The sequence below is a fragment of the Centruroides vittatus genome, unplaced genomic scaffold (genome assembly GCF_030686945.1).
Source record: "Centruroides vittatus isolate TY-2023 unplaced genomic scaffold, ASM3068694v2 contig_914, whole genome shotgun sequence".
Taxonomy (NCBI): Eukaryota; Metazoa; Arthropoda; class Arachnida; order Scorpiones; family Buthidae; genus Centruroides; species Centruroides vittatus.
This window is the reverse complement of record NW_027122603.1, coordinates 735,242-753,407: the sequence shown is the minus strand read 5'-3', so window position 1 is coordinate 753,407 and position 18,166 is coordinate 735,242. Positions and strand designations below refer to the sequence as shown.

At 31.7% G+C, this 18,166-nt stretch overlaps 1 protein-coding gene across 4 annotated transcripts in view; it reads right to left on the bottom strand.

Annotated features, from left to right (window-relative positions):
* Positions 1 to 18,166, bottom strand: part of LOC136984355 (transcription factor Sp9-like) — a 44,556-nt gene that overhangs the window by 21,847 nt on the left and 4,543 nt on the right. Inside the window, exon 1 of one of the 4 annotated variants that reach the window (XM_067281312.1) lies at positions 2,278 to 2,298. The exons of the other annotated variants lie outside the window; for them this stretch is intronic. The gene's annotated coding sequence lies outside the window, so the exon portion shown is untranslated. Of the gene's footprint in view, positions 1 to 2,277; positions 2,299 to 18,166 lie in introns of those variants that run through there. 4 annotated transcript variants of the gene reach the window in all.

The window sequence follows — 18,166 nt, the reverse complement described above, 5'->3', positions numbered from 1 at the left end:
TATATATATATATATATAATAAATATTCCCCCCTGATTTATCTTACAAAAGTTTAATTCACGCCATTGAAACTGCTTAAATTAATTTACGGAGAAAATATTAAAAATTTCCCAACTTAATAATTTCCGTCTTGAAACATCTTTATAATTCTTTTGTGACGTCATTATCTATCATTCAATATCATTACGTCACCTGAGATATGCGGTAGACTTAATGTTCGGAGGTCACATGGGGAGAAGGTTAGGACCTCTAAGGTTGCCAAAAAGTGTGAGAGGGATCGAGATCTAGTCTGACGGGGGCGGTGACGTCAGTACCGGTAGAGGTCACATGACCTTCCAGTCACGTCTAGGATCTCGACCGTCACGTTCTTTAGCGAGGTGGCGATAACATTTCCAGCTAAGACCTCCTAAAAGAAAAGGAAGATAGAATAGTAAAGCATAGTAACTAGCTGTCCGCCCAGTTACACGCCCTGACGTTTGCACGTGACGGGGACGGAGCATTCACGCGTGTCCGCTCGTGTCGTTAAGGTGCCGCCTCGACGTCACTAGACATTCGAGACGGACTCTCTGGTGCCGGATTTTCTATTTTTCTCTCGAGTAAAATAAGAGGACAAACTCTTTGATGCCTAAATATAGAAAAGAAGACACACTTCGAGTGCATTTCCTCTTGACATGATTCCGTGACACGCAATGCTATGAATATTCACGCTTGATGTTATTAGAAGGATAGAAAAAAAGGAAAAAACTGAAGTGACATATATAAAGAAATTTAATAGAAAATAAGATAAATATATTTTAACATTTTATCAATAATTTTTTTACGGGAGACAACTCACATATTTTAGAGACTTGATAAATCTTTAATGGATATTTTAAATTTAAACTTGATGCTTTAATAGTCTACATTTAAATATCAGATGAATATTTTCAGATTTCACACTAAATGGAGGTGCTCATCTTTTAAAATAGAAGAACAACAGCTTAATTCTCTTGGCATTTCTTTACAATAAATAAAACATTTATTTTTTAAAGTAAATGTAAAATATAAGATCGGTTTGAAGATAAAAATTATTACTTAAGACATATTTCTAGGCAACAATATTTGAAATAAACTTTATTTAATTCAATGCGAGCAGCAAAAAAAGAAAAGAGAAAAAAAAGAAGGAGCGCTTAAAAGAGTCAATAGGAGGCATAATGTACAGTACAAGTACTCTAGTTAACTGGAAAGACAAGTAGAAAACGGGCGGAGGTGAAAAACATTCTTAAAAATCCACCCTCACAAGCAGTACAGGTCTCCATTTCACGGTTGTCACAATGAACAACACCCTGACCATCACAGCAAAGAAGAGCTAAGAGTAGAAGAGGGGGGAGGAAAAAACTGGAGTCGCTTAATGGACGGAATCTTGATGTTTCGAGTCCGCCAGTCAATGCTTGGGCACAAAAGGCAGTTCCTAAGGAGAGGAGGGAATGGATGTAGGCGTTACCCAGTCTGGGTGCTCGGTAATGGCGATGTTGGCATCGAACAATTAAACGGATCCCTATGAAAAGGACGAATGGGGAAAGTTGCGTGCACGGCGAGGATGTAGTGCAGTGAAGGCAAATCTATCCCCGCCCCTCGCCTCCATTTTGAATCGGTGCAGATTCAAACATGCCGGGGTGTGCACTTGGCACCAAGAGAGTCGGGTTGCGTGTATGAATGATGAGAAAAGATTTCTGTATAGTAGAATTCATCGTTTATACTCCACCTTCGCACACGTCTTCATCTACCTGATTCATCAATATGGGGTGGATGTTTTAGTTCTGACATGCAGACGGCCACCGTGTATTTATCATGGGTTTTGCCGCAACATCTGGTTCTTTCAGACTCTCTACTTCCATTACCTATCTGTCGTCAGCTCTCTCTTTCTCTTTCTCTCTCTCACGTTCTCTCTCTCTCTCTCTCTCTATATATATATATATATATATAAATTTTTTTTATAACTTTTCCACATCATTTGTATCTTTCTTGGATTGAACTTATTGGTTTCTCCTTTTTGGAAAGATTGTTCCTGCGGTTTGCGGTTTACAACACTCAATTTACTTTCTTATCGATTTATACCATTTATATCTTTAAAAACAAATTTCTAGACAATTGTTATTGCCTATAGGCAAAGGATTTAAATAAATTCGTAAAAGAAGGACTATCTCGGAAAGAACAAAAACATATATATTTATATATAATCTAGAAAAGAACCCGCCTGAAAAATAAAACACCTTTTTGAAAAAGAAATATACCTACTTGAGATGGAAAAGAACGCCTTTAGCAAAGAAAAGAACCTGTAAAGCAAGAATAAAGAATTTTCGATGAGAAAAAAATATATTTAAGAAAACAAAAGTTTAAAGGAATTCACACAATACATATGTAAAGAAAAACAATATTATTTTAAAAATAAAAAGAATTATCTTAGGAAAAGTTTCTTAATAAAAAATAATTTCCTTCTTAAGCAGAAACAAACTAAAAAGTAATAAAAATAAGGGATTAAAAACATTAAAACATTTTGTATTCCAATTTTAAAATTATGCGTCGATATAAAGAGAATTTAAAAAAAATTCATTTGTAAAATATGAGGAAACAACATACAGAATCATCACAAAATAGCAATTTAAGATAGCTAAGGCATGTTAGCTTAATATAGAAGGACTTTTAAAAGAGAAGATTATAATTTAAAAGGAGAAGAAGACAATACCAAAAATAGAGACGTGTATATTAGAGGAAAAAAGAAAAAAGCTGAGATGAGAAAGGAGCTTAGCAGAACAATTTCTCCTCCCCCGGCGATACATGAATAATGAGATAGGTGAATTAAGAATGTGTGTGTGGAGGTGGAGAAATATCCATGGAAGAGCGGAGTGCCGACTCCGCCCCTCTAAGTCCCTCTTGTGATTAGAGGCTGGCGAGTGTGCTTATTTTTTCTTTCAATCTGTCAGCAATGACAGGATAGAGTTGTCGCTTTCCAAATGTAAACCGTTTATGGATGAACTCTGCGAAATTTTGATTGCTGCAGCCATCTGCGTGATTGCCTCTTCCATTCCATGCATTGTTTATTTATTCCCTTTCCATTTTTCCCCCTCTGTCTTTATGATTGCTTTTCTTCAAAATTTTCAAAGATCTATAACACTTGATTTCTTAATTATAAATATTGGCCGACTCAATTCGAATCGTCTCCATTTTTTTTTTTTTTTTTAATGAAACGTTTAAATTACTATTTTTCGAATGTTATCTTTTGATTATTGAACGAAAATATATATATAGACTATTTAAAGTTTTTTAATTTACATTTTATACTGCATTTATCATTTAAATGTTATAGAAAAATGCCTTTCTCTATTAACTATCGTTAGATCCAATAAAATTAAAAACGTATAAACTTTTCTAATTTATTACAGACTATGCAAATATTGAGTATTAAGTGAATTACAATAATTGTTGATTATAATCTGGTTAATCATATTATAATTTAAATAATCAAATTATGTAGCTTTTAATATTTAAATTAGAGATTTATATTATATAAAACCCATGTAAGTGTATTGTACTGTACAATACATGAGTTTTAAGTAACATAAATCTAATTTTTGATCTTATTTGGATTCATAGGTTAACATAGTTTGAAAATAAACTAAAATTTGTTTTCGTGTAAGAGACCAAAATGAGAATCAAAACTTATCAAGATATCTTCAGGCTATATTTATCTTATCTTAATAATTTTTTAAAAGTTTTTTTCGTTTATAATGAATTTAAGATTGATAATTTACTCAAAGGACGTTATCAAGGTTATCTGTCAATATCGGAAAAATTCAATTGTTTGCAATGCTATATAATTCACAAAAGGGAAAAAATTAAGTTAAAAAAGAAATACAGGAAAAGGAATAAAAATGAACTTCTCAGCAATAGAAATATTATTATTTCTTTGTAACATATTCTCAGTTTATTATTATTATTATTATTTTCTTTCGGTTAAATTCTAGAAATAGGTATTTTTGCTGATGTTCTATTTGAAAAATATCTTTTCTGTTAATGAAACATTCGAAATCGACAATTCTTAAAAACAAACTTCCGAGTCGATACACATGGAAATCAAATTCTTGGTCATAATAGTAATTTCTACTCGTAAATTTATTAATTTTTATCATTTCTGATGATAATTTTCATTTTATCAGTCATTTGTGCGCATAAAATCCATCTCCGGGTCTATTGAGGTTAACACACTCGAATTTTCAGATCGCGTTATATTTAAAAAATGAATATTGTAGCAAATTTCGAACTCAAATTTGCAGTTTTCTAATGCGACTTCAAATCGTGCAAATTCTAAACGTAAACATATTTATAATGAATTTTGATTTTATGTATATTTTTTTCGAAATAAATTAATTCATCATAAAAATTGATCTAATTCAATACAAGGAGCAGTCTTAATACTTTTTAATGACAGAAACGAAAGCATTTTCTTCGACTGAATAGCTGAGCGGCAAGTTATTCTCTTGCCATAGCGAAGAAATTAGTTCCAAGAATTTTCTGATTTTCCATGGTAAATTCCATGAAATTTACCATGAAAAAATCACAAAATTCTTCATCTCTCACTAAGCTGATTGATACTATAGCGGATCGAATCTGCCGTAAATGAACTTTGAATTGAGAACTTGTAATTAAACGTAGTTATATTAAAAACTTACTGCATAATAAACTATATCGGCCACATATAGTTGATTATAAGTTTAATAAATTTAATCCGATATAAATGTTTTGCTTGATTTAAACAAAATACAAGTAATCCTATACTATATTTAAGAACTATAAGAAAATGTATCGGTACAATACTTCGAAAATCATAAGTTAGTCAGCTTAATATAATCTTAAACATTTTTAATTTACTTTTTCAAATTAAACAATTTTAATAATATTTTGTTGTTACTATGTGCATCGCAATTCTTCATTTGCTTGTTTTTATAACCTATAAAAGCCCGCGAAGATATGGGTCTTAAATTAATTATTAACAGAGCCGTTGAGAGCTCTTATAGAGCCCAGGGTAAAGAGGACTCTTTTTGCCTCTTAGCTATTATTTTTTGAACAAATGAAATACTTAGAATGTTTATTTATTAATTAAAAGCAGTCTTAAAGATTTTATTTTTCGTCAGTAAAAATAACATTAATTTTATAGGAGAAGGAACCATTAAAGGCTCCCGAGTTTTCTCCGGGCCCGGGAAAAAAACCTTCAGGTCTGCTCGCTTTTCGGCGGGCCTACGATAACAATGATTTGTTTTTATTTTTACTATCGTATTTTAGAAAATACTACGAATATTCTACGAACCTTCCACACCCTTTCTGTCAATATATTAAGTAAATATCGATCGACAAGTCTGTTGTTTATATGGCTTAAACAGTAAAATCAATGATGTGAATTAAATTGTTTATTTCTGAAAATTATATCGCATTAATAAACCACAAAATCGGATTTGATCGACGCACATTAAATTGGTATGAAATGTAGAAAGATAGGCTTGTAATTAAAACATGGCTTTCGTATTGTTTTCTAGACTCAAAAATACATTTTTCCGAGCTTGAAATACGCGTAAATGTGCAATAAATTATATGTTTACCTGTTTTAGGATTTAAACAGAATTTGCAGATATAATTTAATTTAAAATTGTTTGTTTAAAATTTAATTTTTATTATTAAGATTTTCAACTTAACTTATTTATATTTACAAATTCTTATTTCAAAAGTCTTAAAAGTTGATAAATATAAGATCTAATATTATGCTGTTATCCACTAAAACGTTGGAAATGTGGAATGTACTGTACTGTACCGTACATTCTTTCAGACAGGAAATGTTTTTTAGTTTTAAATATTTACAAAATTGTTATAAAAAAATAATATTTATCCGTTAAGCAGTGATACTTTTTAGTTTAATATAATATTACGTAAATTAGATGTGTATTGTTAAATAATTCGAAAAATTTAACCAAACAAATTTACTCCTTGAAAAATATCTAGTTAATTGCAATTAAGGAAAATTTTAAATTAATTTCAACATATAAAATATGAAAAAAAAAAGATAAATTTCGTAGCAAAATGATTGAGAAAAGGTAAAAAATTTTGAGTGGAAGAATTTAAGTTGATGTAGCTATTCTTAGAGACAAAATATGATGGGAAAATATGAAATTTAGAGATTCGAACCGAATCTAGATATTCTCATAGGAGAATTCCTATCTGCAGTTAGATTTATTTCTAACCAATTAGGCATAGGTTCAACTACCGAAACATTTTTCCGTTTGGAGAGAGAAAGAGAGGGAGAGAAGGAGCTCCGATCGATGCAGACCGCAGTCAGCAGACCATGATTCAGCATCATCTGATGCGAAACTCTTGCCTAGAAGCTGGCCGGAGGCAGGTCATGAGGCAAAGGTCTAGTACGCCCCCGGTCCCCCTGAGACCCAGGAAGACCCCGGGGTCGTTTGATGACGGGCATCAAGTATCCAGAGCTAGTCTCACATCGCTCATCATCTCCCATCAATCAGAGATGCTCACTCTGTTTGTCTGTCATTTGATCAATTCACGGCCATGTGCAGGGCGATTCATCGATTGAACTGTGTCTGGCTGGGACCAAACTACCACTGCTTCATCTCACATAACTCTTTCTCCCACACATTAGTCTAGCCGCAAGAGATTAATAGATCAAATACAATTTCCAATTCTCTTTTCCGAAAAAATCTTCGTAGTTTCAATCCAGTATCTGTTTCATATTGTTGTTTTTACACTAAGTTAATAATCGTATTATCTGGTCGTGTAATGCTAACAATGATTAACCAATCCATTTTCTTATAGCCTGCAAAATGCGATATTTCAAATACTTTTTTAAAATTATGACATTTTATATACAAATTACTGAAATAATCTAAATTTAAATGAAAATTTTCACTTAAATATTGCGCGTAAAGAAATAATTTAAATCACGTTACTAAGTTATAATGAAATATTTGATATATATATTTTTTTTAAGTTAACGTAACTTGCAAATGTTAACTATAAATTAAACTTACATTTAACCTAATTTAATTAATATGCCTTTCTGTCCTTAATTTAAACTTATCTTCGTCTACTAGTACTTTATCAATTAATAGGACTTATTATACTTAATTTATGGATGCAGCAATTAGGTCTCACAGATCAGAAATAATATTGTTTATTTAAACAGGTGATTTAAATAAACAATATTATTTCTGATCTGTGAGACCTAATTGCTGCATCCATAAATTAAGTATAATAAGTCCTATTAATTGATAAAGTACTAGTAGACGAAGATAAGTTTAAATTACATTTAGCCTATTTAAGATGAATTATAAACTTAAATATGATGTTAATACCGAATATCTTAACAATTCTAACTTTATTTGAATAATTTTTTGTCTCTTGAGATCGTTTTTCATGAGTGAATTAAGGGATTAGTGGAATGGCTTGTTTAGAGATAATTTAGAGAGGAGAACGTAGGCACGAAGAAGTATATTCTCATTAAAAAACGAATTTCTAAAGTGCATAAATCCTCGAACGGGTGTGTACTTTTCCAGCTTCATCTTCTTCAAAATTAACCCTTTCTGCCGACGGAGTTCAAGAAAAACTGAAATTTATGAAGCTAAAATTACAAAAATCATCAGATAATCTACTTTTTCAAATATGATTTTTTATTAAGTTCCACTTTCAATTACAGCTGATAGATCAGAGAAAATTACATGTCAGCAGGTAATTAAAGAACGGAGCGACGTTCATTAAATTTCTAATATCATCTCATTAATAGTCAATCCTCAAAAAATACTCAAAAATTCAACAAAGTCAAGCCCTTATTCTTGTTTAACTTCACTTACCCTTTAATATTAAAAAAATGGAGTCCTATTCTAGGGCTCGATAAAAGGGAAGAAGAGAGGTTGGGAACAGCACCCCAGGGTAGCACAGCGGGTAGCACGATCAGACATTAGCAGAATGCAAATGAATTTCATTACTGTAGCGTAGAATGTAAAGGGGCACGGAAGCGAGGGACCGGATAACGATTGGATTAATCGGTGGGATAAGGTTACAACTCCTGCTCGTTATTTCGAGTTACCGGGGTGGCCGTGTGCTAATTATCCCTTAGCCAGGCCTATCAATTATATCTGTGCTGCACCGACAGAAAATTACATTAAGGGAAAGACTACAACTCGAAGAGACTCGCATTTAATCGAATGTTTGCGGCAGAGCTCCCATCTCCCGTGCGTCACACTTTCTCTCGACCCTTAACTCCCGAACTACATCTCCTAACATCTAGTTTTTTTTTCCTTAGACAAAAAAGGACCGCGTCGCATCTTGACGACGCGCAGAAGGGCGCGGTACGATCCAAAAATCGATCAGATATTAATAAAATATAGAAAAGGAGGACGCATGCGTCTTGCTTAATTAGCATAGGGTAGATTAGGACGAAGGGCACGCGGAATTTCGGATTTCGACGATCAGAGGAGAAGAGGAAAAGGCATTAGTGAGGAACACCTGTCCAAGCATTCCAAATGTGTTGGGGATGTAATAGAAGTGCAGCAATCGGAGGATGGACAAGATTACAAACGTCACATGGTGAGCCACATCTCCACCCAGCATTTTTTCACATTAAATAGGGCGGGATTCATTCTAATTGGCGCCTTGATCTCTCCTGACTGTTGTAATTTTCCCCCGACACATCTCGCCAGTAATTATGTTTTTTCTCTTCTTCTCTTTTTCAATCTGCCATCAATCAAACTCTACGTTTGTTTATCCTCCGACAATGTCACCCTGTGCCCGCTCGACCCTTGCCATTGTTTGCTTTGGCATTCTTGCCTGTGCCATTCGCAAAGATAATTTCGAAAGAAGACTTCTAATCTAATTGGAAAAGATCAAAATTGAATAAATTTCTATTGAAGATTCAATAAGGATGTTTCTCGGAGTCTAAAAGTTATTCAATTTAGATTACAGCTCTGATTATTAAATATTTTAGTGAAGATCTAATTCCTTTTAAATCTTTAAAATAATAATGATTTTGACAAGAATATATTTCAAAATTCCTACAAAAAATTAGCTTATAAATAATTTTTTTAAATATTGAAACTATATACGCAGGTGGTTTCTAAAAAAGATTCGCTCAAACATCAGGATATTTTTTGAGCTTTGGAAAACCACAGAAGGCTTCATGGAGAATCAAGCATCATAATTCTAAGTAGGCTCATAGCCCACACACAAAAGGCAGTGGTGTGTGGTGGCCGCCAAGAGCAGCCATAGTCAATGACAGATCGCCCTCTGTGCAGAGACGAGAGAATAAAGGACAAGATAAGCACAAAAGAGGAGCCATTGTCAACCACAGAGTAGCGTGGAGAGGGGGAGGGAAGTGCCACCATCTGGGCCGCATCCGGACTTTCAGACGCCAAGACCATGCTAATGAAGCGCCATCAAATGCGTCGGTATTGTCCACTCGGACCAGCGTGACCAAAAATTTGCTTAATTCTATTATAGCGGATCGAGGGACCCACCACATCATCTGCTATGCAGCACATTATGGGGATGTGCTGCCGGATGACTCGGCTAACTGACGGACCAAATGAGCTGTGTTGCGCTTTTTGACTGCATTAGTTTTGCTAACCTCCGCCACTCTTAATGGGGGTCGATCGCGTCACGTGACCTTTCAGATAATATTACGACCGGGGAAACGTAAATAATTGTCAGTTCCGTATCTACACAGCGCAGAATGAATACAAAAACTATCATTCAATTTAAATGGCGCAATGACTAGATTATTTTAGATTTCGATGGTGGTAGAATACATCAGGTTAGAATCCTAATGAAACGATATTTCGTCACTATTAATTACGCTTTGCTTATATCCAAAAACTAGAATAAACAAACAAGCACAAATAAACATAAAAAGTAACGGAATTTGCGCTAAATAATTTTTAAATGATCAAATAAATAGATTTCCATTTATCCGACTTCCCGCATAACATTTATACGTTTCTTTTCTGCCTTATCGCTTGAAATCTTGGGGCCCTCTACTTTAATTGAACTTAATAGGCTCGTTCAACAAAAGGTTTAGCGGAAACGAAAATAATTAATCACAACCAAGTTCTAAATTATCCCTCCAAAGAACTTCAGTGATTTTATGAAAATAATAAAACTTTTCAATTCGATCAAGTCTATATAAAAGCTTTAAATTGATCCAATATCTTAATTCTAAAGAATACCTTATATTATAAGAACAATAGCCGAGTTTTTAAATCTTACTTAGATTTAAAATATGGCTATTGTCAGCTTACGAGTAAAATCACGCTTGTCTACTCTTAAGATCGGGAAAACAATAAAATGTATCAAATTATTGTCAATTTTCTGAAAAATATAACTTTTATTAAATACAGGCTAAAACAATTATTTATGCTTTCAAAAATTTCAACTCTCAACTGATGATTGGGACAATGATAATGGAATCTGAGCCGAGCATTCAAAATCTTCAAGGCATTATTTCATTTAACAAACCATCTTTCACGAACTTAGATTATAATTCGTGAATAAAAAAACAAAGTTTTGGCTACCTACAAACTAACATGTATGCTGTTCTATTAAAGCGAGCATGCAACATGGATATGAATGCGTACAAAAAAAAAAGAAAAAAAATTACGTAGTTTGCTGTCGACCCGACATTAATCTGTCACCCGGGGGAGGCAAAACTCATGACTGAACTTCGTGCTTTACTTACCTGAGCCTCTTCTGCTTAATTTATTCCATATTAAAGAAGATTCTCTCCTTATATTTAACGCGCCCACAAAAGATACAAGATCTACTGATGAGTGATATAGTAGAGTATAAGTTCCGACATTCCAATCACGTTTATAAGGCCTCAAAGCTAATAGGGCCCAGTATTTCCAAATTTATGTGATATACTGTTTATTATTCATGATATTCACAATTAAGAAATAAAATTTCATAATACAATTTGTCATTTAAAAGTTTTTCATCAAAATCCAGTCAAAAAGTATACAAAAATATATTATTTTTAAAATTTTCTATTGTAATATAATAAATAACACACTCACTAATACTGTTTTTATATTTAAGAGTTAAATTATTTGACTTTAATAGTTTATTTTACTCATTTTTTCTTACAGATTTGTTCGGTAAGAATCATCATAGAATAAAAAAGTTTCATAAGATAAAAAAAAATATTTAAACAAGAACAATTCTTAAAAAATTTTAATTTTTAAATTTAAATGAAATTATCCAAATAGTAGGCATAAAAATAATTTACGAGCCTCATAATAAAAATCAGCAAATTAGAAACCTTCAGAGGCCTCAAAATTTTATCAGACGTAAATTTGGATGTATAGACCCACTCATCACACTTAACGTCACGAAGGCATCCAAAATTCTTATGAGGCCAGTAAATTACCAAAATAAAATATTAAAATAATTAAATAGACCTATCAGATGAGACTCGTCCTTGATTGCTTTCTCCACTTCTTGTTTTTTATTTAGTGGACGTACGTCGAATTTAAAAGCATTTTTTTTTTTTTACTCCTTATACACAGACGGCCTAGTTATGATAAGAATTTTTATACCTATAGGCATCAATCAATGTCATGTGATATATCTAACTGTTGAATCTTTCAATCGTTTATTCCGCCTGCATCCTCCATTTTCTTCCATCTGTTCTCGGTCTATAGGCTTAGGTGTCGGATAATATAGGTTTAGTCAGGTTTTAATAATAAGTTGATGTCAAATTTACTTAGATTCCTTTATGAAGGATTATGCTTAGAAGATTGAAGAATGTATTGCTTTTAATTTCTTGTCTCGGAGAGAATTCATATTAGACTCTTGGTGGACTTATGAAATTTGTTACCTATTTCTTTTTCAATTAATTGAATATTTAGATAATTTAAATATTAGATAGACTTTTAAGATACACACAAAAATAATTTTACAGAAATTTCTATAATTCTAGTTATAAAGCTCTAGTTTATGATATACAAGTAAAATAAATAAATCCGATTTCGATAGCGCATAAAATTACGATACTGCTCAGAATTATGCCAATATTATCACAAGAATGGTCTTCATTGTCTAGTTCTAAATTAGAATGAAACAGATCCGATTTATAGATCATCGAATGCCTAACTAACAATTAAATTTTTTATTTAGTCAGTGCTTGAACTCACCAACAAACTGAGCTTATAAGCGATAAACAAACTTCACCCTGGCTAATTCTAAAGATTATCTTGATTATAAAAGTATGGTGTGCCGTACATTATCATAAAAATACTTTTAAAACATGAATTCAAGTTTAATAAATCTAAATTAATATGAATTATAAGCAGATCTGGCATTTTATAGAAAATCCAATTGCGAAAACATACTAGCTTAAACATTTAATTTAGATAGAATAAGATTCAATGAGAATTTTAAAATATCCGTAAGCCTACACCCCGAAATCCGATATACTAAATGATAGTAAAATAAACCGAGATAACATCAATCTATATGCAGAGGCCATGCCTATAGGCGGACAGGTTAGGGAGAGGACAATTTTTGAAAGATGAATGTAGAAGCAGAAAGAATATCAAGCAGAACAGATAGAGACAAGAGCAAACAGAGAACGTCCTGTTTTTCTCTTAAGAAATTACAGAGATTTAGATGAATTATTTATACAAAACGTTGAATTTGTTTACTTGGTGATTTCTGAGTCTCGTCTATGATGTTCTGCAGACGAAAGACAATGGAAGACGTTGTCTCTTCCAAAATATCGATTTGACTTGTGGCCGAGCTAGAGCAAGCATGGCGAACGAACATGGAAAATTCTTGACACTAAAATTGCTTTATACGAGAGGATGATGTCTATTAATTCCTTTCCTCCTCGTCCATTTGTGCGTACCTTTTGAACTTGTCACCCGAATCATTGGAATGTGTACTGTACTTGCGTCCCAAACGAATCCGAAGAATTTATCTTTTCTACTATCAAATTGTCGTACTCTTAAAGTTTTCCTTTTCCTTGGGATAAAATTCACTTTATTTAATTATTCTTATAAATTATATTTTGAGTAACAAAAATGGTTTGTAGTAATTCGAATCAAAATTTTACTGACGAACTAAATAAGAATTTCTACGTTAAAGTAATTTCAGAACTCTTACAGAAAATTTCATCAGAATCCAAGTTAAAAATTCAATTTTTATTTTTTTATTTTTGAATATAAAACAAAATTATGAAATAGAATAGAACATAAAGTTATTTTGAATCTGAATCTTCTGATTAAAATTGATTTTAATATAATCATTTATTACAGAAATATTATAGTTTAACTTAAGTTCTCAACTATCTTTTCTATAACTGTAAAAATTAAGAATGGACGAAAACTAACTCCGTAAAAAGTTGTTTTTTGTCCATTTTTTGTGCAAATTTGTGTTGATCCTGAAAGCTCACTTTTCCATTTATATAATAAAGTATATCTAAACAATTATATATCTAATTTCAATTAGTTTAGTTATTTTTGAATTCGAAATGATCTCGTCATAGACACAGCATTTCATTACAGACCCATAGTTAAATCAGTTTTAAAATATTTGGAAATTTTTAAAAATTTTTTAAAGATAACAATTGTATTAAAAAAAGATAATAAATGTTTTTCAAAGTAAGTCTGTATTAATTCAAAGTAACCTTTATTAAGCTAGAGATCGGAATTAATAACGTTGGTTCATCGAAAGCTTTTGCCTTTCTAGTTGCTAAAGAAACTTTTTAAGCTAAGTGAGTAGATAGGTTACATTGAAGCGATTTTCAGAATAACCCCAAACTTGGACATTTCGGGAGTGGTCCGAAAGGTCTAGTGGGGTAACGGAGTATGCGCAGTGACCTGGCTTCGTTCGATCGATGCAACGATGCTGCACTTGATGCTGCAGATAAAGCGTTCTTAGTATGCCAACCATATTGCTGCAATAACAGCAAGCAAATTATAGGGCTCGGCCATCTATCAGGACTGATTCACACTTCTGTCAGCGACTGGAAGTAGAAACTCTGTGCTCTCATCCCCCTGGGTCAGTCCTCACGTTCTGGACCTGATCCCTTCACATTGCATGAGTTCGTCGAACTTATAGATCGAAGAAAAGGCTCCGGTTTGACCAGGGTCCAAGCAATTCCTGGTCTAACATTTTTCTGATTCTTCTAGAATATTTCACGGCTTGTTAGATCGAAACAGCTATAGAAACTATAGGAAACAGCTCCAAAGCTGTTTCCTATAGTTTCTTATTTACCCAAGCATCTAAGTTATTAAGTGAGTAAAACAATGGAATGGCTTCGTCTTATCATTATTATTAGAATAAACTTTGTTGAATGCGTGAACTTAAACTCCATTCATTTAAAACTTAAGTGTTCAAATACATAAAATTCAAAATTTAACGGATAATCATCTTACACGATATACTAAGAGCAAAAAATAAATAAATAAACAGAAAAAGCATTTCAATAAAACTTTAAGTAACACAGTACAATTATTTTTCTATTTCTCGTTTCTATTAATCCGGTTTACGCTAATTTTTTTGAATTTATAGGAGTAAATTTGATGTAAAACACATAAAAATGCGAAAATTATGTGATGATAGTGATATCTCTACACAATAAAGAAACAAATCTATTACAATAATTATTTAGAATAATTCTGAAATAAAATCTGAGGTAAAAATTTCTAAAACCGTTATTTAAACTTTCTCTGATCAGTCTAGAGAAAATTGGAGTACAAAAAAAAAAAAAAAAAACATCACATCTGCACTTTCTCCCGGAAAAAAGCCAAACGCAGTCCGAACCGCGCCTAAAAAGCTCCCATTCTACCCAAAGCTGATTGGGCGTAAGATTTATGATCTTCTCGCAGGACCAATTAAAATTAGGCATGAATGTCACGTGAGAGCAAAACACATAAGCAGCCGCCTTAATCACAGAGCTTCCAACTATTAATTACACGCATCTGCTTTGATCCTCCAGACTCTGCCAATAATTACCAATCAACCCTGCTTGATGCAATCTCCACTCCCCTTGTGTACACACAGCCAAAGGCCCATAGCTCAACTGTCCGAAATAAATAAGGCTATTTTTTGCCAGACCATATTATTTCAAAAATCATTGTTCTAAAACAAGGTAGATTTTTGACTAAATTTTAGGATCTCGTATCTTGTATCTTAAAAGTATGAATTAAAATTTCGCATAATTACAAATGATTAATGATTTAAATATCTCGATCATTTGAATTATGCAAAATACAAGTATTTGCATAATTCAAATGGGCCCTACTTATATGTAAGATCTCATTAATGAAAAAGAAAAGTTTTAATTTTGCCCATGTTTAAATGAACTAGGAAAAACTTGACATCTGTTCTGCAGAAAAAGGCTTAACGGACTTAAAGATTTATTAAAGGATTTTACCATAGTAAGGCTCTTATCACGAACTAGGAGGTCTGAAGCAGACAAGCGGTCTCGGACAAATATGGGGCCTAGAAGCCGAGATAGATATAGCCCAACTACCGCATTCATCAAGCGCAAATGAAAAGTGACGTGAGACTAGCAACACTGTATTTCAGATGATATCGTGTCAACCCCCAGATAGGCATAGGAAGAGCCTCATAATAGAAAGTCCTTCTCCAGGGTGTCAAGTGTGTTGATCTCTAATCAGCTCCATGATAAAGTGTTTATCCACGACTAATGACTACCCTTCACCGGGATAAATAATGTGGTCCGGACCAGCCCTATCCATCCCTTACTCCTCAACAGGGAAACGAACCGATAAGGACACGATAAGCTACACTTTTACACATCTAACCAAAAACGGCCGACATTTTAATCTGATTTAATTTCATCCGCAATTTTACCGCTATTCTTAAATAAAAACACGGTCGGGTCATTTTACCACCGTTTTAACCAATTTATTACGATTTTTAACCCGAGGAAATCTAAATAATTTATATATATCAAAAAATAAACACTCATACTGGTGAATGTAAGACGAGATATATGACGTGCTGCCTCGCTCCAATTGGATTCGGTTACGTCATTCAGGTGCCAGGCAGACTGCTTGTCGATTGGTTAGTACTGTTGTAGGCGGGGAAGAAGAGCAAAGGCGTGGTACTACTTTAGTACTGAGAAATTACTTTAGGTATCCGTTTGTGCATATTGAGCGATGTAAGTCGTGCGTGTATGATTTAAAGAAACAAAGAATTGATGATTTAATTTCTTATTCTATCCGAGTTCTTGGCTATCTCTTCATCTTTGATGTCTGACCTGTAATTTTAAAACCACTTTGCTTCTTTCCTAGATAAATGCATATTCGGAATTCGCATTATTATCTCTATTATGTCTATAAAGCGACTTGGATCCTTATCTTACTTATGGTGATATGCTTTAGTCCAAATGATAGGGTTTTAAAACTCTTCGACTCTGCTTATACTTTAGTGTGAAAGTAGCTTAAGTTTCTACAAATATTTTTAGCACTATTTCTCTGTCTTAATTACTTTTAATATTTGTAAACTTAGAACATTATAAATATAATAATGATATATTTTCATATTGAAAAATTATACTTGATTTGGCGAGAATAATTATTTATCTAATTCTCATTAATAATTAATTTATTACTATTATTCAAAATATTAAATAATATATATATATATATACATTATTTAATATTTTAATATTAAGTTGTAAAGATATAAATATATTTCACATCTATATAGTCTATATATAAACCTATACGTATGTATTTCTCTTTGTAACTTAATATTGATAAAATTCACTTGGAATTAAATAAGTTAACGCTAAAATGTTATACTCTGTTTTATAGCCTAATATATAGTTGGAAACTACTACACGCTATACAAAAGTTTTATAGAGGCCTATTTATATGTAATCGATATTAATATTTTCATTATTATTAAATAATAAAAAAATAGAAATATTATTTTTTCCTGGATACAAAACAAACAAAAAAAAATGTCTATTAACCGGGTTTGTCGATAAATATGTAGCCTACAAATTAAATAAGTTTGTTTTTTAGAAAATTAAAATTTTAAATGCATATTTTGTTATATAAACTACGCTAGAAGCATTATGATTTTTTCTATCTTTTTTTTTTTTTTTTAATCAGAACATGAAAACAAGGAAGTTTATGACATAACTAATGACCGTAGGCATTTTGACAGGTTTACCGGAAAATATACTACTATTTAATTTCTTAATTATGTTTTATAAATTATATTGAATTAATTATTAAAATTGATATTTTTCTTATACTGACATATAGCCTATGAAATGATGTTACGGTTTTTGTAATAAATTAAAATTTATAAAATAATAGACTAATTAATAATGTCAGATAAAGTTGGCATCATTGTATATATATATATATATATATATATATATAATATATATATAGGCCCTATATAGGCCTATATATATATAACAAAAAATATATATGACACTAAAAGTATTAAATTCAAGGTTCGAAAATATAATATATGTGACATCCTGAATTAAATATTTTTAATATAAAGTTTGGAATAATGGAGTAATTAATTTACAAGGATAAATACTTGATTATTTTTTCAATTAGACTACACCTATTATTGACTTAAAAGATTTAAAGTATTCACTATTAGTTAAGAACTATTGTCCGAGAAATAGGCCTATACTATAGGCCCTATAGCATCTCCCGGCTAAATAGACCTAGGCCTAAAACATTCTTGTACTACAGTATAGTACATTTCTGAAGACTTTTTATGTTCAAAAAACGTTCATTCAAATTTCTTATTTTTAACTATCATATCGAATCACATTTGTATTGAAGCTATATTTTTTATTCAATTTTTTTGTTCTGTTTCTTATAACTTTTAATAAAGTAAGAACATGTAGGCATTTTTCTCTTTTTGTGTTTAGTAATGTTTTTTTTTTTTTTTTTTCTTTCTTTCTTTCTTTCTTTCTTTCTTTCTAGAAATAAAGAAAATAAGAATTCTCTCAAAGGTATTTAAATTTTTATAAATTTTAATAAAAACCATAGGCCTACAAAAATTGTATATAAAAAATGAAGGTTTGTTAAAAACTGTTCACAAACTTCACATATCTTTGTAA